The sequence below is a fragment of the Cuculus canorus genome, chromosome 2 (assembly GCF_017976375.1).
Source record: "Cuculus canorus isolate bCucCan1 chromosome 2, bCucCan1.pri, whole genome shotgun sequence".
Taxonomy (NCBI): Eukaryota; Metazoa; Chordata; class Aves; order Cuculiformes; family Cuculidae; genus Cuculus; species Cuculus canorus.
Genome location: NC_071402.1, coordinates 82,442,377 through 82,460,294, shown reverse-complemented (window position 1 = coordinate 82,460,294; position 17,918 = coordinate 82,442,377). Strand labels below are relative to the sequence as shown.

Below are 17,918 nucleotides of genomic sequence, written 5' to 3'. Positions count from 1 at the left end.
AGTCTGTCGCAGCTTTTCTAAATGAAAGAAAAAAGAAAAAAAAAAAGATCCAAAAGCATAGGGTGGTTTTCACACAAGGTGCTAAAACTACTTTTCACAACTAAGAAAATTTCAAATGCACACTGTGTATTTTTGTGGGAGGGGGTTAGAGAAAGGGAATCCTCAATACCAATTGGCTGCTCTGTATCAGCTGCAGTTGAGCTCAAGCTGCTGCTGAGGAGCGGTATTGATCTGAAGGGTAAATGTGTAGGGAACCACAGAGAGGGATTCAGTCGTTTCTGAGAAGGGAGCCAACCTCTTCCAGTAAGAAAGTGGTTTCTACCTGTCTTTCGCGACTGTGAGATCCTTTGTGAATGAGAGGGAACCCGAGAAAGTGCAGTTTGTTGCTACAGTGATTCAGAGGAAGAGGTACTGCTACTGTGCGCGCTGCTGATGGTGCTGCTGCAGCTTTATGTAGCAGGTAAGGCTGCTTTTTCTGGGGAGGGGGAGGAGGAGGAGGGATCCGCATCGCATCGCGGTGTCTGGCGCTGTGGCGTGGGGGGCCCCAAAACACCGCACTAAAGGACGCTGGCTCCGCGGAGGGGCTGCGGGGCCACACGCCGGGGATCCGGCCGTGTGAATTAGCAGGCTGTATTCCCTGCTCATCCCGGGTTGGAATCGCACAACTTCAATAAGTTCTAAACAAAGTAGGCAAGTCCGCAGTGCCTAAAGGAAGAGGGGGCGGTGGAGGGAAAGATCTGCCCCTCTCCCCTCCTGCTTTGCAGGCGTCCATCCCTGCACAAGGTAGGGCAGTGGCTCTGAAACACATAGGTGTGGGTGCAACTAATTCGGTTGTGGTGGTTAGTAAGATCAGTGCTGATAAAAAGGAAAAGAGGTTGTGCCAAACCGAGCACTTGTTTTGGTTGAAAGGGAAAATAAATGATGGTGTGAAACTTGTGGGACCAAACATGTATTTGCCATATTTCTATGTTTGCAGGTGGGCTTTTTTGTTTGGTTGTTTTTTTGGGGGGGGTTGGGTTGTTTTGTTTTTGGTTTGTTTTTTTTAAGCACTCAAGTCTTTTTGGTGTCTGAGAGGAGGTGGTGGTGGTGCTAGTAAGTGTTTCTGCAGCATTGACCTTTAAAGTGATAAGGTTCAATTAAAAGAAGAAACGTAACTACCTTTGAATGCAAATTCGACTTGAAGCAACTTTGAGAACACCTGAGCTGCCTCCTCCCTTAAACAAAAGCATTGCAGAAATAATTTAATGGTGAGAAATAAAATTAGCTATGGCATACAATATTTTCAAATGCAAGATATGATTTATTATTGTAATGTTTCAAACGGATCCTCTACAAATTAATCATGTGATGAGCAGTAGAACATTCATAATCTTTATACAAACATTTTAATGGTGAGTTTAGCCCTGAAATATAAATCATGCTGCAAGTGTGCCTTATAACAGATCTGTGTGAAGGTACTTATCTTGATAAATATTTCACGTAATTTTTTAATGTGAATGTCTTTGACTCTGATATTTCAATTCGAAATGTCTAGATCAAGAAGGGTACATGTTTTCTGTATTTTAAATATTCTTTTCAAAGCACTCTGTGGTAATGATGGACTTTGTGTTAATTTCTGTGTGCACTGACTGATGGTTAACAGTGTCTTTTTCTGTATTTGCAAATATCTCTACAGAGCTAAATAAAAAGGCAGGGTATATTATTGCTGGATAGCAACAATGAAGATTTGAGGTTATTGGTAAATTTATTTTCCTATTTTCAAGTACAAATGTAAATCACAAAAAGCCTAACAATTCAGGAATACTAAGTAGGTCTTATGATAATGTACCTTTTGCTCTGTATGTGATTGCATTTCAGATACAAAATAAATAGAGATTAAAATGTTTCCATGAAAGCATGCTTTTAGAAAATTCACAAATTGGTCAGGAGGTCTTTATTTCAGTCCTCTGAACATCTTGTTAGACCTTTCATTGATCACAGCATGCTTCTCAGAGGTTTCAAGGCTTCTTACAAAATATTTCCCCAGATCTGAAAGCCAGATGGTTACATTGCAGAAGTCATAAGCAGTTAATTGCTGAACTGATTTGAGTGTTCCAGAACGTAACAGCACACAGACCAAAGGCTTCCATCTCGGCTGATCAAACTAGTTCTCTGATGTTGCTCTTTGCTTAGGTTGGGGTGCCGGCTAGAGATGGGAGGAAAACAGATTCTCTTTTGGAGAAGTAAGAAACAAAACGCTTTAGCTTAAAAAGAGTTCTTTAAAAAGTAATTTATTTGTCTTTCTCACACCTATCATATATATGACATTTTTTCCTGAAGTTTACTTTATTTGGATTAATTTGCTGGCCCTCCTATCTGTTCTGAATGTCAGGTCCATGATACTTGTTTATGTACTATGTTGAATTGTATACCAAATAGAGATAGTATGAGCTCTCACAATTTCCTTTCTAGTCACAATACATAGACAGAATTCCCTCAAAAGGATTGATACTTTTTTCCCCAGATACGTATTAGAAGAAATACTACTTCAGTTCCAGTGATGTGCAATACAGAATGAATAATTGAATGGCAAATATAAATGTTATGGTTGTCTTGCAATATGCATTTTCTCATTTTGTACCCATCAGTTGGAGTTTTGTTCTTTTGAAGAAAAAGATGACTAGTAATCAGTATTCAGAAGGAAAGCAAATGCTTACTTTGCTTTCTTTCAGTCTTAAATAACCCGTTAGTCCAATGGTAGTACTTGAGATGTTTTAAAAATTTTATATGCTGGCAAATTTCTAAATTGCTTTTTTTTGAGTAATTTTTAGGCTGACAGCTTATTCAGTATTCAAATTATTTAAAATACTTTTCTGTATATGAATATTTTTGAAATGTTTGGCACCTGTGTAGTATGAAAACCACATGACATTTCTGTCTTTATTTCTTTTATCTGTATACTAGTGCTGCACTATCTTAAAGGTAAGGTTATAAATGTTTTATAATAGATTAAGAAGTTGTTAAATGATTATCACAGAATCAAAGAAGTACGTAAGTTACATGTAACCATGTAAAACACTGTTATAAAATACTTCAAATATTCTTATAATCATCCAGAGCTCAATTAAACTGTCTTTAACATGCACATAGGATCTATTAGTCCCCTGTTAACCTTTATAAACCATTCACACATGCATATGCAATGTGAAGTGTTACAGTAAATCAGAGAGGATAAAGTCAGGGTAAAAACTTGTGCCATCTTCATGTAAAGAAGCACATAGGCAAGGGGATAGGTACACAGATTTATATCTACTGTACATACAGCGACAGAAGCACGTGAAGCCATCTCATTGGTGGAGAGTGGACCATTTCTTACCATGCATTGTACTATAAAATTCATCCAGCACTTATAGTTCCTTGTGCTTTTTGTTAGGCATAACTGATCAGAAATACCAACTCTGTTGAGGAGTGTGTATAAAAATGATTTCTGCACATACCTCATGCTGAAGAGAACAGTGTCTGCCTGGGGAGACATCTTATCTTTGACTCTTGAATATATTGTTCATATTTATCTTACTGTTTTTAAAGATCATAAGATAGTGGATGTGATCTTTACACATGTACTCTTATTTTCTAGATACAACGTAATTACCTAAAACAGTTGCAACAAAGCAGCAGGATATATTTTAAGTCTGGACATTTACTTTCAAAGCTGTATTTTGATCATGCATTCTACTTCTCATTCTAACAATGTGTATCTATTTTTATATAACAATATTCAATGTTTGATAAGAGTTTTGCCTCTGTTGTTTATACATTAATACTACACAACATAGATAATACTACAGATATGACTATCTGAACGTGAAATCAGTTTGTGGTGACAATTTGCATTGTCAAATTCACAGTCATGAAGTTCATGATCATGTGTATGTATTACTGTTAAGCAAGTCCATTTCCTCCTTTTAGGATTAACAAACTGTTTTCTGAATATTTTTCATAATATTGACAAACAGTGCTGTATATGCTGTATATTCAGTGCTGTACTGAACTATAAACTATGAATAAAAAAAGAAAGGATAAGCAAATTGTTGAATAACTCCAGCAGAAGTATTTTTGCCTTCTGAAAGTCTAAAAAATAAATGGTCAGTTACATTCTAGTATAAATACATAAACAAAAAAATTCTATAAGATCTAAATTATGTCTTTTTAAACAATAAAATATACTGGTATTTTTTCAATGTCCTGCTGAGTAAATTTGCCACATTTTATTCTCATATCTACATTGTCATTCATTTCTGACAGCTGATATGTTTCAACCTGTAAACTGGAGAACGAAAATAAAGAGAGGCAGGTGAGAAACAAAGAACAAGGAACAAAAAATGCTGATTCCATAGTGTCTTTGATTTTTCTTGATTTGACCATGGCTTTTCTGTTCGTGTGTTGAGAAGAAACTGTAATAACTCTGCATTTATCTACTTCCGATCACATATATTTACCTACAGCATCGGTACATTGGTTGGTTTCCAGGCTATTTATTTGCAAAGCACTTTGAGGGATCTTGAATGTGAAAATGGTTGCATGAAGCCAAATGCTGTTCGGCTTTTAAATGACTCATAAAAATGCCTCCACTTAAAGCATTTTTATACATACACAAGTTTGAGTATGTTTATACATACACTTTAAAAAGAGACATTTTTATGAGGCATTTAAAGAAGTGAACAGAATTTGAGTTTATACAGCACTTACCAAGTTTGAGGTATCACAAAGAAATTAATTATTGTGCATGGTGACACTAGAGACTTAATAGACTAATGCTACTATGAAAAGATGTCTGAAGCATTAAGTGTAGTAAGACTGTATTTTGAAAAACAAATGTGATTTTTTGCTTTTTCTTAGACAAATGACTGTTCACTAACAGGACAGGATTATAAGATATTTTATGAAAGATAGCCCCTCTTTTTTGCCACTCTAGATTTCACTTTCTCAAAAGTTTTTCATGGGGAGGGATGATTAGGCTCTGCTGTGGTACATTAATTTCCCTCAATATATTCACTCCTACTGGCCTAAAGTTAGAAGCTGTATGATATTCATAAGCAGTTATGTCACAGTAGTGGAAGTAATGTTGAGGTATATTTTCCTGTGTGTTATTTTGTATTGTGATACTACCAGATTCTGTGGAGGAAACCTGACAGTGTATTTCTTAAGGTAAAACCTAGGGTAAAGTAGTACAAATTCTGTCATCTCTCCTTAATACAATTTGCTCTTTAGAAACCTCAATTTAAAAAAGATGGTTATGTCTGTCTCTGTTTAAGTCACCACTTAAGAGTCTACCTAATATGAAGAGATAATTTCCATATACTGCTAGTATGGTTTTAAGATGCTCTCTGCTAGAGAAAGTACACTTTTCCACCAAGATGTGCTACAAGTTATTAATCATCTCTCATTACCAAAGAGCCTACATTGTTATTGAATAAAACAAAGGTAAAACGTACCATCTTGGGCACTTTGTTTGATTGGATCATCTTTCCTAATTTAATTGTTCTTTATTGTTTTACCTTGATTGGTTTTCTTTTATCCAGTGAAATTGTTGCGAGATACTCTGAAATAGCTGTTTTGCTAAACATCGGAAAGGGACTGTTTTCCCTGACAGATCAAGTGAACTTTGTTATAACCTGTTCTAGATATATACCTTTTGAAATCTTGTAGCAAATATTTTTCTTCATTTTTTTCTCTGCATTGTATGTTTTTATCTGCTTTGACTCGATACATAGATTCTTACTATCTACAGCAAGATCTAGTTATAAATGGAGCTTTTAAGTGCCTTGACCACAGCTTTGAAGTAGACAGTCCCGTTGCACAACTGATGTTTAGGTCTCACTGTCACTTAGCAAGTGTCAGATTGTCTCCAAACACGTCCTGTGGTAGCAGAGTCAGAGGTGGCAGACTATGCAATCCCTTCACCCACAGAAGTAGTCTCTTTTACAGTTGTGTTTTGTACATTAGGTCTTGCAAACCACTGAAAATTTTGAAAACTCTGCAAAATAGGATTGGAGAGAATTCTTGTGGAGAATTAGAGATGCACCTTGAAAGTACTTAAGCTAAAGGAATACACTTCAAAATAATAAAATGTGTCTCATGGACAATGTGTTAATGCTCTGATGGATTGAACTGTTTATTAGAAAATAGTGATAGATAAGGAAATGATAGCACTAAAATCCATTCTTGGCGTGTGGAGTAGAGGGGGAAAATCACTTCCTTCAACCTGCTTATCACACTTCTTTTGATGCAGCCCAAGTTATGGATGACTTTCTGGGCTGCAAGCGCACATTGCCAGCTTATGTTGAACTTCCCATCCACTGGAACCCCCAAATCCTTCATTTCAGGGCTACGCTCAATCCATTCTCCATCCAGCCTGTATTTGTGCTTGCAATTGCCCCGACCCAGGTGCAGGACCTTGCACTTGGCCTTGTAGAACTTTATGAGGTTTGCATAGTCTCACTTCTCAAGCCTGTAAAGGTCCCTCTGGGTGGCCCCCTTTTCCCTCCAGCATGCTGACTGCACCACACAGCTTGGTCTCATAGACAAACTTGCTGAGGGTGCCCTCAATCCCACTGTCCATGTCAAAGAAGCTAAGCAACAAAGATGTAAAACAACAGTGGTTGCAATACTGTGGAACACCAGTCATCACCTGTCTCTACTTGTACATGGAGCCATTGATCATAATTCTTCAAGTGCAACCATCCAGCCAATTCCTTATCCAGCAAGTGGTCCACTCATCAAAATCATGTCTCTCTAATATTTGTATCATACTAGTTTGCCACTTTCTTCCCACCTGTCTTTCCCATTTCTTAATCTATAAACTTGATTTTAGCTTAAATATTTGACCTTCCCATCATGTATTTTCTCTCTCTGACTATTCATAAACATTAGGTAACCTTCTTCAGGTCTAAAAATGTGCTTTTGGCCCACTGTCAGAGGAATTTTCACACACAAGCATGTAGATGAACAAGAAAGCAAGTCTGTGCGTGCATCTAAAGAAGGCCACTGTGCGACTCAGCATACAATATTTCAAGAACTTCATTTAATATATATTTTCACAGAAACAAGTATGTCACTCAAATGAGTAAGACTTACAACAGCTGCCTAAGCTAGGTAGAAAGATATATGAGGGGGAATGCATATATTTTTCCAGTAGCTGTTTCTGGAAGTTGTGTCAAGTATCACAAAGTTGGCCAAAGGCTGTTCTTGACTGCAAATAGAGGTGATTTTCTGGTGTGTATAAATGGATATATATATATATAAGTAGGAGTACAGAAAATGTACCCTATAAAAATTGCTATTATTTCTCTATTTTTCATGATAGCATGGCATCTGTTTTCAGTGATAGGAGCAGAGACCATTTCTGTACATATAAAACTAGTATTGGTAGTAGAGACAAAACTGAAACAAAAACAAACCCACAAACTTTTGCTACTGTTGGATTCTGAGAACTCATCCAGATAGTCCAGGAGACAAAAATGAACTTTTCAGGACAACATAACTATTATTTCTACAGTCTCTAACTCAAAAGAAGGTCAAAGTATAAGTGTTCTTTGCTTGACTGTGACAGAGAGAATGTGATCAGAAAACAGATTGCGGCTTTTTTGTCCTGTTTTTCTAAGTTTTGTCTGTTCTGTTGCTTTCTGTATGCTCTCCTCTAATTTTTCAGTTGCCCCGTTACACTGTGAAAATGCACTTTTATTCATTTACTGAGTCAAATAAAAATCAGGAAGAACTCATCAGTGGCCTGGATACAATCCTAATTGTTTAAGGGTAGACGGCTTCTACCTATAAAAGCTGATTTGCTATTTAAGTTTTATCATCGGGTATGTTCCATAAATACAAGTGTAAGACAGACTTTAAAGTTAGAGTAGTGTCTGATACAGTAACTTACTTAAGTGTCTAACATTCAACAAACGCTGTATGTGGTTCATTGGGACTTCGTTATTATGCACAGGAAAGGTATTTCACTGAGTTTCGTTCCCAGGGCTGTAGAGTGAACTGAGTTGTTCAAACATGAATATGAATGTCCTTCTTGAAGCCGTGACTGGAGAAATAAAACTGACTAGCCTTATACTCAGAGTCTTGTCAGTAAAAGCAGCATGCCATAGTGATGTTCAGTCAAGCAAGGAAAAGCCTCAGAGGGTCTTGAGGACAAATGAAAAAGATGAGTTTATAATTTGAGAATATAAAAAGTGAAGTATGCCCCAACAAAGAAATTTGCAAAACAGTGTGTGTAGTAGTATTTAGTAATTTATTCTGGTACATTTTTAGAGGTGTTATCAAAGTTGTTCTGTGTGGATGTCCTGGAATTCACAAAAAGTGCAAGACAGACTCCTTTGAAACACCTTAAGTATACTCGGAACAACTACATAACAGAGTCATGTGAGAAGTAGGGTATTTTTTAAGGTGAAAATGAATAAAGTGGAAGCAAATCACCATTCTTTCCTAGAAGCAAATATAAGTGCTTTCAGGTTTTAGGATTACCGGTTTCTCTGCTATTTAGCAAGTTCTGTTGAATATGCTCCTCCCAAATTACCCATGCACTTCCTGGAGATGATGTCCCCTGAAGACATCATCTAAGTCCATTACCACCTTTGTCAGACAAAACTAGTTTGCTAAGGTATAACAATTTGCTGAACAGACTCATTCATTTTTGCAAAGAATTGCTACAAGATTTATAGCTGCAAAGATAAAAAGAAAAAAACTGTTTCAGCAAATAAATAATTCTTGGTTTAAACTTTATTTGAGGAAAAATTAGGAAGACAATAATTCCTTCTTCATTTGTAATTAGGCAGTCTCAAAGGGTGGTGTCCATAAATCTTTGTTGCATACACAATTAAGTAAAGCTGCTAGGATGTAGTAAAAAGACGGGGGGGGGGGGAGCTGTGAAATCTTTGAACGGTTTGTCTTAGCTGGTTCTGAAACTCAGTCCTGTTATCTAAACTGAACAGTGAAGAACTGGTATTAACACCTGGACTTATGTCTGTGCAAAATCCAGAGCTCCTAAAGTAGCAATTAAATGGCTTAAAGTTGAAAACCTCCTAAGCCAAATTCTGAAGCTCTTTTCTGAAGAGTTAATTTGTCTTGTAGTGCTGATTCAGATTAACTGGAAATGTATTAATATTCACACAGTCCCAAAGACTTAACTCTGCACTACAGAAGTTTATGAGGAAAAAAAAAAAATTGAAATCAGTGATTATTTTCTTCCTTCTTTAAGACAAAATTTAAATTGAGACATATAAAAATATCATTCTATATTATGTCTAAATAAGTATGTTTCAGTGGAACATTCTAAATGTATTCTTGCCTAATTCTTAGAGATTCCCTTCTTTGGTATCTGTCCTTTAAGAGCATTCTTTCAGTCTCAGCTATACTCAGGCTGTGTGTTCTGAAAGGATATAAGTCCTTGGAGCATTAACAAATCTCTCAGCTTTTAAACAGTCTGTGACCTATTCCTTTACAGGGCTACTTCAATAAAGAAATAGCTCACTTAGGTTAATGATGGATCATGGTGTGATTCGATTTGTAGAGTACAGACTTGCCCATTATCCCCTAATGTTTGTATGGGTCATGCTATCACATCCAAATAATGGTTCATGCCTCTCCTTGTTCCAGGAGATATTGCAGTGATTACCAGAAAGCTCGTGTCCTAGTACACAAAGTCTTTAGGGTTCTGTAGGCTGGTGTTGAATTAATTATTATTTTTGGCTAGAGTATGATAAAGCAGGAAAGGTTTAAGTTTCTCTGTGGCTGTGACACCTTCCTCTTGTGATTCAATTGGCCATCTGGCTGAGCAGACGGGCTGGACATTAACAGAAATCAGATCTGCCTGTTTCTGGTTTTTGTTTCTTACTGTTTTCTTTGGTTTTGGTGAGGGAATTTAGCTGACCCTGACCTGCTGTGAGAGTGCAAGTTGAGTGCCTTGCAATTTTTTTTTTTTCTTTTTTTTACCCCTCACAGCTTGAGTATCTAACATGAAGATGGAGCAATTTCCAACAGAAAGAAAACATATTGATACTTTTGAACTGACTGTAAATATCACACAGGAGAGACTCAGGCCGGTAGACACATTGAAAAGGGAAAAAAAGGATGTGTTTTCTAGTTGTGAAGACACTGCAAGCACAAACATAATACCTTGTTTTTCCAGTGCTGGCACACTGTCATTTACTCTGAAGGATTGTCTTAGTCACAGCAATTCAAAACAGTATAGGTGGTAGGATAAGAAGTGAAATTTTGAATGTTCCTGTAAATGCTTGTAAAATGTTTTAAAGGATTATTTTTACTTCTCTGTTTGGAGAATGATCTGCGTTCTCTTGTCTACCACTGCATTTATACTCAGTGATCATCAGTCTGCTCAGTGGTCCAGCTGCTGAATCTTGTGAAAAGCTTCCAATAAAACTGTCATAAACCTCAATAGCAGTAAAACTTCCTAAACATAAACCATACCTAGCTGATATGTACTATAGCTAAAATGTGAATAAGCAAGAGAATAGTTTCTTATATTTTCCTATACAGAGATATAAGACCTAGGGAAATAGAAATAATGGTCTTTGTTTGCTAACAACTGCACAGCAACATAGAAAAATAAATTGATGTAGGAAAGGATGCTGTTCTTCAAGTGAATTAGTTTTGTTTTGTCTGGATTTAAAGGTTCTCCAACAGCTTCTGTCACTAGGGAATGGGAACAGTTGTACATGATTCAAGAGCCTTCTTCTAAGGGAAGTATGTAGTAGTGAAAAATTCAAATGGAAAACACCGGTTAGCATTGATTTTTCCACTTTCTCTGTTTCTAGATAACGACAAATACAACCACAGTCAACAGTGCCAAATAGTGATTCAATATTTTAAAATATGTTTTTTTTAACCCTTGTGACTAATTTTCACATCCAATTACGCATAAAAACTACATTTCCTAAATAGTTCAAATACTATAGAGGAGGTTAGTTGCTTAAATCAGACATTAGAAATAGAATTGTATGTGATTAAAATAACATTGCTGTGTTGACCTGGTGGGCATAGAATAAGGGAAAAAGATGGGCACTTACAATTAATAAGTAAAGCTATTTCATTAGCTTACAATAGATTTGGCTTTCATTCTATAACATTTTTATTCTGCTCTAAAATTTTTACACAATGAACTCCACAGAAATTGTGCCAAAGATCTCAAAACTCTAACATTTTAAACCTAAATTAAGTTTATCAACTGTTTACCGGTATATACTCACAGTGAAACAGTGAAAAATGGCTTTTGAAATGTTTCGTACATTAAAAGTCTGAAAGGTTTAGCATATTTTAATTTGCTAAGAGTTGCAGCAAAGTTAGGACTCAGAGGTCCCTTGTGATAGTTGCCTGAAGCATTAATGGAAAGAGGTTTTCTTTCTTTTTCCCTTTCATCAATAGTATAATGATTTTTAAAGATCAATATTATATTCCTGTGTTTGGAAGCTTAAAGTCATGTTATTTTATTTCTTTCATTTTTTTCCCTTCTTAAGCATATAGGTCTTACTGATATTTGAAAGGATATTGAAACTCACCACTCCTAAAGACCAAAATCCAAGGTCTTACTCCCTCCTTTCCAGTTCCCATTTCCCATGATAAATTTATTTTAAAAATCTGGTGTTTTGATTGTATCTACAAATCATTCAGAATTAGTTTGTATTCTGAATACAGAAGTAGGCCAGGGAACTATGGGTATTTCTTGCAAGCAAAGAAAAGATTGTCATTCAAACTATAACCATAGTTCTAACTATTACGTAGTAATTTTACAGCAGAGTAATTTTTGTAATGAAACATAAAGGCTTAACATTTTAAGATTTCAAAGTTTGTGTTAATACTTGTCATTGTAGGTTATATTTTCTGCCAGGTATAATGCAAGGTGATGGAATTTTTCCTCTTTGCTTTTATTTTTGTCTTTATCTTCAGTATGTAAATATAGTGTGGCATATCTGTATCACTGTGCCCTTATTTTCTTTTCATTGAAACCAGTGTAGTGAAAAAGATGGCCTGAAGAAATTGTTGATTCTATTGTAATTTTTCATACAGACTAGTGGAATCCATCCTTAGAAGAAGGAAGAAATTGCGTATGTAGCTATGACAAAATATCTATATAGGAATTTGTGAACTTTTATTTATTCGCTATGCGAAAATATGTGGTGAGAATACCTACTTAAGTCATTATTTTTTTGTCATCTTTGAGATAAAGTTAGGGTTCTTGTTCACATCCTAATATTTCAAATGGAAAAGGAGTATTTTCAGTGCAATTTAGGGCCATAACTTCCTTCTGTTACTTTCTAGTAGGAACGAAGGACTCAGACTTCCTAGATGATTTAAATTGAACCCTTATTTAGAGACTGAACTTAGATAAGAAAAAATGCAAAGTAAGAAATTATGGGATTTATGTCAATTGCAAAGCTTTTTCTTTGGAAATTGTCAGATAACTCTTGTCTATGTCTTGCTTAAATACTGGTAAACGTGTAAACTCACCCGTCATGAGTGTTAAGAAGCCATTAGACCTACTGTCGGATAAAACATCTGACAGAAAAAAAAAAAAAAAAAAAAACATGCTCTTCCCGCTTCTCCAGGAGTTTGCTTTATACTATGTACTTTTTCTTCTATGAAGAAAAGACTTTTCAAACTTCTCTGAACTTAATTTAGAATTAGAACATGGGGCTTTCTTGTTCAATTAATTTCAATTTACAAGAACAATGTTTATTTCTGCCTCAGAACAGTTCCAGGAAGAACTTGGTGCCATGGTATCTTGGTAAAAGAAGAAAATGGCCTTATTTCAGTAACAGTGGCAGTTTTCTGATGACTACTGTCGCTGCGTCATTTAATTTAAATTTACTTATTTATTTATGTAGTATGAAAGACTAGTCAGCAGCTAATTCTTTATGTAACAGAAATTAATTTATGTAGATCAGCTTAGTATTGACACTCGGTGTCTAGTCCTGATGCCCTGTGCATCCATGTTGTACATGACAATTTATATATTTGAAATTTTTATCATTATTTTTTATCCCTCTGTTAAAATTAAGTCACGCAACTGTAGCAATAACTTCTGGCATGATAAGATACTTACTAAATAAAGGAAATTTAAAAAATGAAATCATAAACCCAGGATGTTTTAATGTTACCTAATGATACTAAGTAAATGTACAGATGTGTTCATCTAACTTTCATAGTTAGGGAACTGAAAAGACAGGTGTGAATTTCTGAGACTCAATCAGTTTTGTCAGCCTCAGGATGATCTGGATAAATCCTGGTGAAAACCTTCCTGAGAATTTGATTTTCAGCTGAAGAACACATTTTGCAAACAGAATTTGTTTTTATGAAGAAAAAAATAAAATAAATAAATAGCTGAAACAAAATATTCCCTCTGCAAATGCGTAAAAATGGAAAGCATTTAAGTCAGAAGGGTTGCGTGATTTTGAAGTTAATAGTTCTTGCCTCACGTGCTCCTTCTCACTGAAAGTCAGAAACACTGTTCGCATTTTCCCTAACATAATGCTTCATGATCCTGACAGTCTTATTCACTAATAACGTTGTTGGTGTGTGTACCAGCATGAAAAATACTGTTGATAGGAGCAGATAAAAGTCCCACTAAAACAAGAGAGAAAAGTCTATAAATCTTGAACTCCTCCTATCCTATCCTATCCTATCCTATCCTATCCTATCCTATCCTATCCTATCCTATCCTATCCTATGATGTCAAGGAAATATTCCAACCGAGCATTTTGGCTAAAACTGTATTTTGTATTTTGGCCCATTTTTATCTGAAAAGCTAAAAGTTTCAAACCCAAATCCCTATGTTTCTAAACTATCCTATTTACTAGGACATTCCTAAACTATCTTATTTACTACTTTCTACCTCCAGATTTTGTGCGTAAGATTGAAGTCCTCAAAGTATGTTTCAGCTGTTGCTTGTGAACTTAATAATGTAGAATGTATTTATCCATCTTCTTTATGGAGGTTTTCACCTCTTATTTGTTCAGCACTCAATTTATTCTATTAGTTCTTCACTCCAGATCAAGATTTGCAGAAGGGCAATGACACCCTAGATTAAATTGTGGAAGATTAAGAGTTTGGAAGAATTATTAGGCCTTAGTTTTTGTCAGATAACCTAAATAATTATCTTAACATCAAGCTCTAACCCTCTTCTACTCTTAGTGGGAACACTGCACGCTGTCCCAGCATTCTAACAACAGCTATGTCTAATTATTTACCATCTTTCCTTGAAGACATTTATCAGATGGATAGCTTAATGTTGATATCTTACAATTTCTTGACAGCTGGCCATAAAACCTGATAAATGCTTCTGCCAACAAAGCAACACATGGGTTCCAAAAAAAGTTTGCAAATTCTAATAATGTAGATTATTTGATTGATGCACAGTATGCAATTTAATTACAAAAATAAATGAGGAAGAGGAAATTTGTAACTTCCTCATTCAGTATTCCTTAATTAGACTATAACTAATCAGGGTTTCTGATTGGCTAAAATAACCTCAGATATAATTTACTGCTCTGCCATTACTCTCAGATAAGAAGGAAAGCATGAATTATTTCTCATGCCAAAATGGCACAAAAGAACAAGGAAACTAGGTGAACCTTAAAATATTGTAAACATTAATCTGTCTTCAATCTGTCATATTAGGAATTTATTACAACAAATGAAAAGCTTCTCTTGTGAAATCACAGAGTACATTTTTTTCAGTAGGCACTATTTATGTATATTCCATTTCTGAGTACCAGAGTAGATCAATACCATACCTGAGACCAATGCATTTAGTTTGGTTTTAGCTTGTGTAAATGTATTCTGTGTGCTTTGCTTAATATCAAAATATGTCGAATGGGTCAGACTGATAGTGACAATAACATATATATAGCTTCATTGCAGAGTCTAATCGTAGACTACAAAAATTAATCCATGTGATTTTCTTTTTATCCTTTGTTTAATTATGTTTTACCCATCCAGTTATGCTGTAACATCTATAGAGTGCTTCTACTACCTGCACTGCTGATATATGATTTAATATATGTATGATATGGGAGGAAGACAAGACAGTGATAAAGTAAACTTTCCTTATTATGTACTCATATATGCTCTTTTCTTTCAAGGGTGACATAAAGTTTGCTTATATCCCCATGATACATTAATGCATATGTAAAAAGAGCATATTTATTTGGCTTTGGATATCAGATAACTATTCAGGAAAATGAGACAGGTGCATGTGTTGCAGGAGGTAGAAATTTCTCATTCGATCATATCAGTTCTTCTGAAGGCACTGTTATTACTTCAGGATGCTTCGTATGGCCAGAATGAAGGAAAAAAAAGAGATAGGAAGAAAGCAAACATTAGCAGGCTGATAAAGGAATACTTTTAGGACGTAAGAAAATAAAGTTTTAATCCCTACTTTTCTTGGTTTAAACTCAGCTCTCATTTCAAGTAAGTAGCTAACTTCACCTCCATACTATTATAGCCTGACACTCTCCAAGGAAATTACTTTAATTTTTATAAAAAATTAAAAGATCGCTGGAAGAGACAGGGATTCTAAATTACTCAGTAGCACAGTGGGTGGAGTACTTATCCACTCTTTCATAGGCAGGTTGGATTTGTGTTCTAATTTGGGCCAAGCAGAGACTTTAAATCTTGACCTCACTAAATCTCAGATGACTTACATTATGCAATATTACCTGGTCTAAAAATTATCTGCAGACTCTTTATATATGATTCAAAAAAATTATTCAAGAAAAAATGCAGACAGTGAGAAGCAAGAATCTATGAGGAAAGATCTTCAGTTTGTCTCACAGTGCAAAAACTCTTGAGGTTTTAAGTAATTTAAATAATTCATTGAAAAGTGCTTATTTCCATGTAATACAGCTCCACGTAAGTAATTTAAGCACCTTACTGAGGGTTCAAGCAACAAGATACAGTTTCTTTTATACTGTGTTTGATTCTATAGCTTGTAATTAAGTAGGTGCAGTGTGTCATATACCACTACCTTTGATTCTTACTGCTTCAACTAATACATAAAAATGACCAATTCACTAACCTATCATCTCCAAGGAATCCCTGAAAATGAAAGAAAATTGTATACTTGTGTCTGTTTATTTCTGCTTAAAGATATTCTCTTGTGGTTTATTTTTTAGGCAGAGCTTGTCCATGATGTGTGAGGCATCCTCTCTATGTGCATGTGTGTGACTCCAGAATCCTGATAGTGTCCTTATCGTCCTTTTTTAATTCTAAGCTTTTGATTATTGTTTTAAATGTGCTATTTATTTCCTGTGCGTATATTTTTATTTCTTCTTCTAATAATTTCTACCTCTTTTGGTCTTTTTGTATCTTCCCTTCTCTCATTCAAAATGCGCTCAGTAATGCTACCATATTATATTCAAGGAGCCTTCTGCTTCATTCCAAGAAAGCTGGGTCACATCTGCAGCAAACAATAGTTCTCAAATGCATCAGATAAAGAGAAAGAAGCCTGAGGCTTTATGTAGCACAAAAAGAGCTGGAATAGTTTTGTAGTGATTTGCATTTGCATCACATTTGTACCTTAGTAGATGTCTCTGCTATTTGATTGCACCTCTATTTTTAATCCTCTAGTTTGTAGCAACACACATTGCACAATGGAATTGAGGATATGAAGACAAGATCCAGTTTCTCTAAATTTTGTCTGGAAATATAAAAACATCTCCATATAACATGGTCTGATGTATAAGAAAATTATTTAAAAGAGCAAGGTGAAATCTCTTACATATATGTAATCAATGTAACTGAATTTCTGCAAAAGTTCTGAGTCGATTTTATTATGTAAAGCTGAATCTTAATTCAGATTACTATTAAAGTATTCAATATTACTGTGTCTCCCATTATAGATGTAATGCTTTACTAAGATTTTATTGTTGTTGAATCACCTGAATAATTAGGCAACCACAATAGGACAAAGAAGACAGCCTGTTATCTAGACTCCTCACATGTTTTTTTTCAGAAGGTACAGAATTAATTTTATTAGATTTGTTCATTTCAGGCAACTCCTCTCTGTCCTTGGCAAGACTTGCAGCAAGGGCTTTTGCGAAATTATTTTTAAGGAAAACTTATGAGTTTGAAATTTCCACATAGATTCCGTCATTTAGGTAATTATTAAAAAATGCATGATATTTTGTTTGTTGAAGAATTAAACTTATTTTTGTTAATAATACAAGTTGCATTTATCCGATTTGATTGTAACTTTTGAATGTCTTCCGGGTGTTGCTCTGTCTCATGATAAACTAAACCAATAGCTTTGTAAGTGATGCCATCTGCCTGAATACTTTTAAATACCTTAACTGAAAACCAATAACCTTAGAAATCGATTAACTTTTTCATTGCTGGCCGTATTTGCTGCAATTGCGCTCCTACTACTATGAAAACCTTGTCTGTAACTGGGGCTACAGGGCCACACAGGATCATAGAATCATAGAATCACCAGGTTGGAAAGGACCCACTGGATCATCGAGTCCAACCATTCCTAAAACTCCCTTAAATCATGTCCCTAAGCACTTCATCAACCCGTTCCTTAAACACCTCCAGGGAAGGTGACTCGACCACCTCCCTGGTCGGCCTGTTCCAGTGCCCGATGACTCTTTCTGTGAAGAATTTTTTTCTGATATCCAGCCTGAACCTCCCCTGGTGGAGCTTCAGGCCATTCCCCCTTGTCCTGTCCCCTGTCACTTGGGAGAAGAGGCCAGCTCCCTCCTCTCCACAACCTCCTTTCAGGTAGTTGTAGAGAGTAATAAGGCCTCCCCTCAGCCTCCTCTTCTCCAGGCTAAACAACTCCAGCTCTCTCAGCCGCTCCTCGTAAGGCTTGTTCTCCAGCCCCCTCACCAGCTTCGTTACTTTTCTCTGGACACGCTCCA

The 17,918-nt window shown here is 35.6% G+C and overlaps 1 protein-coding gene across 1 annotated transcript in view; it reads left to right on the top strand.

Moving 5' to 3' along the window:
- Positions 1–261: 261 nt before the first annotated feature.
- The window catches only part of CDH12 (cadherin 12), a 544,062-nt gene continuing 526,405 nt past the window's right edge, over positions 262–17,918 (top strand). Inside the window, exon 1 of the mRNA XM_054059459.1 lies at positions 262–460. The gene's annotated coding sequence lies outside the window, so the exon portion shown is untranslated. The remainder of the gene's footprint in view (positions 461–17,918) is intronic.